The sequence below is a fragment of the Chiloscyllium plagiosum genome, chromosome 2, assembly GCF_004010195.1.
Source record: "Chiloscyllium plagiosum isolate BGI_BamShark_2017 chromosome 2, ASM401019v2, whole genome shotgun sequence".
Lineage (NCBI taxonomy): Eukaryota > Metazoa > Chordata > Chondrichthyes > Orectolobiformes > Hemiscylliidae > Chiloscyllium > Chiloscyllium plagiosum.
This window is the reverse complement of record NC_057711.1, coordinates 90080809-90091842: the sequence shown is the minus strand read 5'-3', so window position 1 is coordinate 90091842 and position 11034 is coordinate 90080809. Positions and strand designations below refer to the sequence as shown.

The 11034-nt window shown below is 41.0% G+C and overlaps 1 protein-coding gene across 7 annotated transcripts in view; it reads left to right on the top strand.

Moving 5' to 3' along the window:
- LOC122561800 (guanine nucleotide-binding protein G(I)/G(S)/G(O) subunit gamma-7) overlaps positions 1 to 11034 on the top strand; it is a 313573-nt gene that overhangs the window by 192153 nt on the left and 110386 nt on the right. The window contains exon 3 of one of the 7 annotated variants that reach the window (XR_006315114.1): positions 2860 to 2933. The exons of the other annotated variants lie outside the window; for them this stretch is intronic. The gene's annotated coding sequence lies outside the window, so the exon portion shown is untranslated. Of the gene's footprint in view, positions 1 to 2859; positions 2934 to 11034 lie in introns of those variants that run through there. 7 annotated transcript variants of the gene reach the window in all.

Here is an 11034-nt window from a genome sequence, read left to right as displayed (position 1 = left end):
ATCAAGTCACCCCTACACCTTCTTTTCTCTAATGAAAACAGCCCCAAGTGCCTCAGGCTTTCCTCATATGATCTTCCTACCATACCAGGCAACATCCTGGTACACCTCCTCTGCACCCGTTCCAGTGCCTCCACATCCTTCCTATAGTATGGCGACCAAAACTGCACACAATATTCCAGGTGCGGCCGCACCAGAGTCTTATACAACTGCAACATGATCTCAGGACTCTGGAACTCAATTCCTCTACCAATAAAAGCCAGTACGCCATATGGCTTCTTCACCGCACTATTTACCTGGGTGGCAACTTTCAAAGATCTGTGTACATGGACACCAAGATCCCTCTGCTCATCCACACTACCAAGTATCCGACCATTACCCCATCTTTTTGTTACTCTTACCAAAGTGAATCACCTCACACTTAGCTACATTGAACTCCATTTGCCACCTTTCTGCCCAGTTCTGCAGCTTATCTATATTATTCTAATGTTAATTTTATTCAGTCCTTGTCTTCAATCCACGAGTAATTTCCTTGGGACAGCATACGAAAGGAAAAGCAAATATAATTTATATAAATGACTTGGATAAAGAGATCAAAAATACGTGTTAAATTTGGTGATGACACAGAGACAGAAAAGTAAACTGATAATGACATAAGGAAATTACAAATGTTTACACATTCAGTGATTCAATGTAAAAGTGGCAAGTTATGCTTAAGTTATACAGGGATTAGGCATTTTGAGCTCTGTGTATAGTACTAATGTCCTTACTTGAAGAAAATAATAAATGCACTGGAAGTAGTTCGGAGCAGATTTACTAGACTAATACTGAGAATGGAGGGGACGCTGTCTTATGAGGAAATGGTGGACAGACTAAACTTGCATACGTTGGAGTTTAGGAACTGAAGACTCCTCAGGTTTCTCTACAGGATGGATGTGGAAAAGATGATTCCTCTTATGGATAATCTAGAACCAAGACTCACCGTTGACGAATAAGTGGTTGCCGTTTAAGACAGGAATGAGTAGAATTCTTTTTTTTCTCACTGAGGATCTTGAGATTTTGGAAATCTCTTTCAGAAAAGAAGAATTTCAGTCAAAGGCAGATACATTCTCAACAAGCAAAGGGATGAAAGTTGTCAGTGATAGGCCAGAACATAAAGTAATCAGGTTAGTTATGATCTTAGTGAATGTTGAAATCAGTTCAATCATAGCCTACCCGTGCTCCCAATTTGTATGTTCATTTGTAGCTCATTTTCAGATTCTTCCTGTGGAAAAATGGTTCAGAATCTCAAAGCATGATATACTGCAGTCACACCCCCTCAAGTTGTAAATGGTATCAGATAAAAGAAGGCCCCACCCAGAACTGCATGTTGGAAACCAGCATGGAGTGAATTTCAAGGACACTTGCAGTCAACCTGCATTAATTTGTTCACAAATGAATGAATCCAGTGACTGATGCATAAGCAGGCATATTTCACCTTCTTTCTGACTGATTGAATGGCACCAGCATCATAGAACCCTGACACTACGGAAGCATGCTGTTCTGTGCCCACTCCAAAGAGCATCCACTTAGACACATCAACCCCCATAACAATGCAATTACATGGCTAATTTACCTAACCTACACATCACTGGACACTATGGGCAATTTACCATGGCCAGCCTACCTAATCTGCGCATCTTTGGACTGTGGGGGTAAACCAGAGCACCCGGAGGAAACCCGAACAGACACAGGGTGATCATGCAAACTCCACACGGACTGGACTTGAACCCTGGCACTGTGAGGAAACAGTGCTAACCACTGTGCCACCCACTGTGCAACTAGTTGTATTTTCCAAAGTACAGAGTTGCTGTGGTGGTGGACACTGTTGAGCCTTGTCATAGTTAAAAATCAACAACACCAGGTTATAGTCCGACAGGTTTAATTGGAAGCACTAGCTTTCAGAGCGCTGCTCCTTCATCAGGTGGTTCATCACAACCACCTGATGTAGGAGCAGCACTCCGAAAGCTAGTGCTTCCAATTAAACCTGTCGGACTATAACCTGGTGTTGTGTGATTTTTAACTTTGTACACCCCAGTCCAACACCGACATCTCCATATCAAGCCTTGTCATCACATTGTGGTACACATAGGGAAGTGAAGGTGACATAGTTGTAATGTCACTGGACTAGTAATCCCAAAGCCCAGGCAGAGATTGAAAGTTCTTTTTGAAATTTGTGTGACCAGTTAACTTTAAGTGGCTGTATCACTTTTCATTTTTCCTACAATTTGATATTTGCTGCCCTAAAAATAAATCTGAATGTCTGAAAATGGTCAACCATAGGGAGTTCCATAAAGTGGGCACTGGGCCTGGAAAGTTTCCCTGATACTGTTTTTTTTACTTGAAGATCACTTTGCAGAATATCAGATTTTGAAACAAAATTGGATACTTTGTTAGCTGACTGGTCCTATTTATCTCAGAAATGTCTATTTACATAATAAACAGTGCAATCAACCATGGGTCTTTCATTCTACTTACGTTTGACACTTCAGCTCTTGGGAGATAGCTGAGGTACCTGCTTTTATTTTTTTTTACAAGCTGTTTATGCATTCTAAAATAGGAACATTTAATTTACTTTCTAACTTGTTGGTGAACATACATTGGTATATACTTTTCCTTTTAAGAACTTTGGAGATATGTCAAAATTAAAGAATAAAGAAAAACTGTGTGCAATTTATCTGATTACAGTAAAGAGTTGGAATATGCAGGTTGTTTGAAATGTATAAATCTCACTGTAGAAGTGCACAATTGCTATGGAGTAATATGTCACCTGTGGAGAATTGATTGAACAAGTTGGATATTGACACTGATAATTTCATGCAGGTGGGCTCTTGTGTCATAGTGGTAGTGTCCCTACCATAGGACCAAGGAACCCGGGTTCAAGTCCCACCAGCTCCAGAGGTAAGAGCAAGTTAATTAGAAAATATCTATTTATCAAACACTACCCCCATCCTGAACACTACCCCCATCCTGCTCCCTCTCGGGCATCTTTGTATCCCATCAGAAACAATGCAGTTTTAAGAGATGGATGAAAGGAGACACCTCCTCCCCCCAATTTGCTCATCTTGTCCTCAGTAACCGCAACAAGCATAATTGAGGATTTATCAGAAAAATAATCTGAAATAAACGATAACAGGATTAAGAGAGAGCATTTCCTTGGCATAAGGAATCATTGTAATGATTTTACAGTTTAAAACCTGGTTGTGTCAGCATTTTCATTGATTGCATGGAATATTCCTTCCTGTTCCATACTAAATAGTTTTACTTTGGGTTCATTTCTTTCCTGGAAAAGCGCAGCAGGTCAGGCAGCATCCAGGGAACAGGAGAATCGACGTTTCGGGCATAAGCCCTCCTGAAGAATTTTCAGCTCTGATCTCAAGCATCTGCAGACCTCACTTTCTCCTCCTTCATTTCTTTCCTGCTGAACAACAGTTGTAATGTTTATTATGGAACAATGCATAATGGAAATACAATTTATAAAATGTTCCAAGTCACTTGTCATTAAATAAACAATCCAGGTTAAGACTGGAGCATTGAATATTTAATTATATTTGACATTCCCATTCTGATTAAGCACTGAATTGAAGTATGGTATTATCACTCTTGTGATTTTAAAACAGTATTTTTGTAATATAGGACTATAGAACCGTAGCCCTGCAACCCATAGTACTGCAGGTGCAGACCAGATATTTTTCGGAAAGAAATGGACAGCACAGGAACGGTCCATTTGGCCCATAATGTTGCGCCGAACATGACACCAAATTCAACTATTCCCTTCTGCCTGAACTTGGTCCATATTCCTCCATTCCTTGCATATTCAAGTGCTTATCTAAAAGTCCCTTGAAAGCCCCTATCATATCTCTCCCCTCCCCCCCCAAAAAAACTATCCCTGGCAGCTTGTTCAAGACTCCTACCACTTTTTGTGTCAAAAAACTTGACCCTCACATTTCCTTTGAACTTTCCCCCCCTCACCTTAAACGTATGTCCCCTAGTATTAGACATTTCAACTGGGAAAAAGATTCTGACCTTCAAACATTCCTTTCTAGGATTTCGTAATTGTATAGATTTCTATCAAGTCTCCCCTCTTCTTCAGCTGCTCCAGAAAAAAACAATCCGAGTTTTTCTAGCCTCTCCTTATAGCTTGTACCCTCTAATCCTGGTAAACCTCTTCTGCACGTTCTCCAAAACCTGCACGTCTGTCTGATAATGTGACTACCAGAATTGAACGCAGTACTCTAAGTGTGACAAAACTAAAGTTCTTGTGAAGCTGCAATATGACATCCTGACTCTTGTACTCAATTCCCCGACCAATAAAAGTATGCATATCAATTGGCTTGTTACCACCCTATCTACTTGCATAGCCACTTTCAGCGATCTGTGAACTTCAATCCCAAGATCCCTCTGTACATCAATGCTGCTCTTAACTGTATTCTTTTCCTTAACATTTAATCTCCCAAAGTGCGTCACCTCACACTTACCCTCCAACTGCCATTTCTCTGCCCATGTCTACAACTGATCTAAATCCCAGTGTATCCTTTGACCGAGTTAAATGCTATCCACAACTCCACCGATCTTTGTATTGTCTGCAAACTTAGTAAACCACCCATCTACATTTTCATCCAAGTCATTTATATATTTCACAAACAGCAGAGGTCTCAGTACAGATCCCTGTGGAACCAGTAGTCACAGACCTAGAACCAGAAAAACGCCCTTCCACCACTACCCTCTGCCTTCTATGGGTAAGCCAATTCTGAATCCCTGCAGCTAGGTCACCGTGGATCCCATGCATCTTAATCTTTTGGATGTGCCTACCATGAGGGATCTTGTCGAAAACCTTACTAAAATCCATGTAGACAACATTCATTTGCTTCACCCTCATCAGTCACCTTTGTTACCAGAGCAAAAAATTCAATCAAGTTAGTAAGATGTGACCTTTGCCTGCATAAAACCATGATTTTCCAAATGCACGGAAATCCTATCCCTAAGAATTCTCTCTAATTGCTTCCCAACCACCAATATGAGAGTCACCTGTCTATAGTTTCCTGGGTTACCCAATTTCCCTTCTTGAACTCGCCAGTCCTAAGGGACCTCTCCAGTGGCTAACTGTCTCTTCTCTTGCCTCTCTCAATAATCTGGGAAGATACTATCAGCCCCTGGGGTCTTATCCACCTTAATGCTCTCCAACACCATTTCTTTCTTGATCTCATAATGCCCTCAAAACTTTGAAAACATTTCAGGTCTCTGGCTCCACCACTAACTCAGGCAGTGAATTCCAGGCACCCACTATCCTCCATATAAAAAATTATTTCCTTACTTCCTCTCAAATACTTTAATACTTTCCAAATCATCCAAATCATTAGTGTATAAAACAAATAGCAGGAATCCCAACACTGAACCCTGTGGAACACCACTTAAAAAATCGATTTGCAAAGACAGCCATCACCCATTACCCTTTGTTTTCTGTTACTAAGTCAACTTTGGATCCAATTCAACACATTATCCTGTACCCCATGGGTTTTTTTTTGACCAGTCTGCCATGTGGGACCTGTTCAAATACCTTGCTAAGATCTATGTAGACAACATCTAATGCGCTATTCTTACTGATTCTCCTTGTCACTTGCTCAATGAATTCAGATTTGTAATACATGATCTTCCCTTCATAAACATGCTGACTACTCCTGACTAGCCCATGCTTTGTAAGTTACAATTTATCCAATTTCTCAGGATTAATTCTAACAATTTAGCAACCACCAAAGTAAGAATAACTGGTCTACAATTGTTTGGCATTTCCTTCTTACTGTTTTTAAACAATGGAACTACACTTGTATTCCACCAGTCCTGCAGCACCTCCCTGTGTCGAGTGAAGGTTGGAAATTAATCCTAAGAGCATCTGCTATTTTCTCTCTGACTTCCTTCAACATCCTGGAGAGCAATGCATCCAGTTTTGCAACTTATCCACTTACAAGGATTCCAACTCCTCTAACACTTGCTTTATACATATGATTATTTTTATCCAATATGTCACACTGCTCCTCTTGGATTACTATATCCACATTATCCCTTTTCTTTGTGAATATAGAGTCATAGAGAAGTACAGCATAGAAACAGACTCTTCGGTCCAACACGTTCATGCTGACCAGATATCCCAACCCAATTTAGTATGGAGACAAAAAGTTAATTTAAAATTGTTCCCAAAAAGTTAATTTAAAATTGTTCCCATATCCTTTGCATCTTCACACAAGTTCACTTCTTCATCACTTAGAAGTTCCACTTTTCCTAAACTATTATTTTGCTCTTTATACACTGGGAAAGCATATTTGGGTTTTCCTTTTATCTCCTTTGCTATCTTATTTTTCATGGCACCTCTGATTTCCTGATTTATTTTCTTAGTTGACCCCTGCTCTTTCTGTGCTTCTCTAGGATATCCATAATGCTGATATCAAGAATGACTGTCATAAGCTTTCTTTTTCTATTTAACTTTCACCTGTATTTTTCTAAACAGCCATGCAAGGGGTGTCTATATTTGGCAATACCATTCTTATTTCTGGAGAGAAGTTGCCTGCTTTGTGCCCTAAGGGTCTCACTTTTTACTGCCTTCTACTGGTTTACCACTTATTAATCATTTAGCGGTCCAGACCACCTTAGTTAAATCACTTCTCAGTTTTATAAAATTTGCTTTCCCCAAGTTAAAAGCGTTTACTCAAGATTTATCTGTGTCCTTTTCCATAATGATATTAAATCTAACAGAATTGTGGTTGATATCTCCAAAATGGTTGCCCAGTTTTTAAAATTCATTTCTGGGGTGTGGGCGTCATTTATTGGTCTTCCCTAGTTGCCTTTGATAAGATCATGGTGGTGAGCTGCCTGCTTGAACCGCTGCAATCCATCAACTGTGGATTGACCCACAATGCCATTAGGGAGGGAAATCCAGGAGTTTGACCCAGTGACAGTGAAGGAACGGTGAAATATTTTCCAAGTAGTGATGGTGAGTGGCTTGGAAGAGAGCTTGAAGGTGATGTTGTTCCCATATATCTGCTACCTTTGTTCTTCTAGATGGAAGTGGTCATGGATTTGAAAGGTGCTATTTGTGGATATTTGGTGAATTTCTGCAATATATCTTGTAGATAGTGCCCTGCTGCTACTGAGCATCATTGGTGGAGGGACAGGATGCTTGTGTCTGTTGTGCCAATCAAGTGGGCTCCTTTGCCGTGGATGGTGTCAAGCTTCTTGAATATAGTTGGAGTAGCACTCATCCAGGCAAGAGGGGAGTGTTCCAGACTTGTGCCTTGGAGATGGTGGACTGGTGTTTGGGGAGTCAGAAGGTGAGTTAATTTCTGCAGTATTCCTCGCGTATGACCTGCTCTTATAACCACCGTGTTTATGTGGTGAGTCCAGTTGAGTTACTGGTCACTGATAGCTCCCAGGATGTTGATAGTGGGGGATTTAGTAATGGTACATCACTGAATGTCAAGGGGTTATGGTTAGATTGTCTCTTATTGGTGATGGTCATAGCCTGGCATTTGTGTGATGCAAATATTACCTGCCTCTTGTCAGCCCAAGCCTGGATATTTTTCCGATCTTGTTGCATTTGAACATGGACTGCTTCAGTGTCTAAGGAGTCACAAATGATGCTGAACACTGTGTAATCATTGGCAAACATCCCCGCTTCTGACCTTATGATGGAGCAAGGTCATTTATGTAGCAGCTGAAGATGGATGGGCCCAAGATACTACCCTGAGGAAGTCCTGCAGAGATGTCCTGGAACTGAGATGTCTGGCCTCCAACAACCATGACCATCTTCCTATGTGTCAGGTATGACTCCAACCATCGAAGTGTTTGCCCCTGATATCCATTGATTCCAGTTTTGCTAGTCCTTTGTGATGCCACGGGTCAGGAAATGAGTGGCCCTAGCAGAATTCAGCAAGTTATTGCTGAGCAGATGCTCTTGATAAGAGTACTGATGTCACCTTCCATCATTTTACTAATGATTGAGAGTAGACTGATGAAGTGGTAATTAGCTGGGTTGGATTTGTTCTGCTTTTCATGTATAGGGCATGACTTGGCAATTTACCACATTGTCGGGTAGATGCCAGTGTTGTAACTCTACTGGAACAGCTTGGCTAGGTGAGTGACAAGTTCTGGAGCACAAGTCTTCAGCACTATTGCTGGAATATTGCCAGGGCCCATAGCCATTGCAGTATCCAGTATCTCCAACATTTTCTTGATGTCATGTGGAGTGAATCAAATTGGCTGAATCTGTGATGCTGGAGGAAGCCAAGATGGATCATCCACTTGGCACTTCTGGCTGAAGATTGCTGCAAAAGCTTCAGCCTTAACTTTTGCACTGATGTGCTGGGCTCTTCCATCATTAAGGATGGAAATATTTGTGGAGCCTCCTCCTCCAATGAGTTGTTTAATTGTCCACTACCATTCACAATTGTATGTGGCAGGACTGCAGATCTTAGATCTGATAAGATCGCTTTGTTCTGTCTCTCACTTGCTGCCTGTGCTATCTGGCATGGAAGTGGTCCTGTTTGGTGGTTTCACCAGGTTGACCTCATCTTCAGGTATGCCTGGTGCTGTTCCTGGCACGCCCTCCTGCACTCTTCATTGAACCAAAGTTTAATCCCCTGGCTTAATGGCAATGGTTGAGTAAGGATATGCCTGGCCATGAGGTCACAGATTGTGCTGGAATACATTCTGCTGCTGTTGATGGACCACAGCGCCTCATGGCTGCTCAATCTTGAGTTGCAAGATCTGTTCAAAATTTGTCCTATTTAGTATGGTGACAATGTCACACAATACGATGGAGGTTATTCTCAATGTGAAGACGCTATGTTTGTTGAGACCTGACCAGCTCGATCAGTGGTTCTGCTGCTGAGCTACTCTTGGTGGTGAACATTGAAATCCAATCCCTCTCCCCCTCCCATCCCATGTACATTTTTTGCCCTTGCCATCCTCAATACTTCCTCTAAGTGTTATTCAACATGGTGAAGTACCAATCATCAGCCGAGGAAGGAAGGTACATGGTAATCAGCAGGAAGTTTCCTTGTTCATGTTTAACCTGAAGCCATAAGCTTTCATGAGGCCCAGAGTCATTGTTGATGACTCACAGGGCAACTCCCTTCCGAATGTACACCACTGTTCCCCCACCTCTGCTGGGTCTGTCCTGCCGATGAGACTGGATTGGGATATCTGGGGATGGTGATTGTCCGTAAATTGTGATTCCATGAGTATGACAGTGGCGGACTGTTAATTGGCTAGTCTATGAGACAGCTCTCCCAATTTTTGCACTAGCCCCCAGATATTAGTAAGGAGGACTTTGCCAGGTTGTCTGCCATTGTCTATTTCTGTACCTAGGTCGATGTCAGGTGATCTGTCCAATTTCACTTCTTTGAGACTTCATAGCAGTTGGCACAACTCTTTCTTTTGTGTTTCTTCTAACCAGAGCAACAGAGTCCTGTGCAGTATTCAGCTAGAAAATAATAAATAGCACAAGAAAAAAATAGACCTAATTAATCTTTCACTCCATGTTTAAGGGCTGCTCCATAGCGCAAATATGAAACATTTATATCATCACCTAACCAACAGAAATTCAAATTCCATGCAAGACAGAAACTAATGTGCTTGGCAGTTGAAACAAGAGCCAGTGTCCCTGACTTGGACTGGATTTATCACCTGGTCTGCCTCACCAATGTGTGAATGTTTGCATAAAGCATGAATTTGCATCATTAATTTCAAATGCACAGTTTATACTTCAAAGTTCTTCTCAGTCTGACATAGAAGTTTGCATTCTATGATATATGAAGTTCACTTTTTAGTTTCCATTTGTTATCTTAAAACAGTGTGTTGTCCTGGACACTGTTCTGCAGGTATTTGTTTAGGCAGTATTATAGATCCATTACCATGCAGTGCCAAAGGCAACTCTCCTTATAAAAGTAAGATATGTGAATTTACCAGCTGGCATAACTAATCATTGAATTGCTAAGTCTAAGTATGATGTAGAGGAAAATTAATAATGTAATGAATTGAAATATATGACTTCCACTGCTAAGGATGTTGAGCTTTGAAGAGCTCTCTTTAACAGCTACTAAACTATAGGGTTTTCTCTTTTGGCAGCAAAGTAAATTCTATTTCATCCATACAGTACCTAGATAATATTATACAGTATATCATTGGAGGAGTTCATGAAAAGAACTGATGGTGCAGTCACAGAGAACATTGAGGATAATCAAAGATTACCTCTTATTATGCATCCAGCATTCAGCAATAGATAGCTCTTACTTTCACATTGTTGCTGTTACTTTGGCAAACTCAGGTAATAAAGATATCATGTGTGCATTGGAAAGATGTTGCAATACAAACAGGTATACATTGACCCAGATTTCTGTCATTGCGGTGGGAAGTGAAAAATCTTGTCGACACACCTGTCTCCAGACAGACAACCTCTGCCCACATGATGTTTGCTTGGGGATAGATGAGGGCTGCGATTGAGATGAGCCAGGTCCCTGTACAGGCAATTTGGAGGTAATGACACAGGCAAGCAAAAGTTTGAGGCCGGCTAATTAGAAGGCACACCTTAGTTCAGTGTGACTTTCTTTGGCTCTCTAAGCCTCACGTTTTCCACCTGCAAACCTCCATGACTCTCATTACTATTTATCCACAAGGGCCAGACATCACGACCCATGTGGAGATACAGAGAATGAAGATCTCACCATTTAAAAATGTTTTTCCATATGATACTGAAAAAATCTCATTCAAAACCTTTAATACTCACAAATGGTCAGTCTGCTGTAAAAGCAAACAAATGTTTCTTGACTAACCGCATTCATTACTATCTCACCTTTCCAACCGGCAACCACTAACATCAAGGGGGACAAAGGTAGCAAAAATACAGAAACATTATCACCTGCAAGCTCACCTCTAAGCCACTCACTATCCTGATTTAGAATATATTATCATTCCTTCAATATTGCTGGATCAAAATTCTGAAGCTCC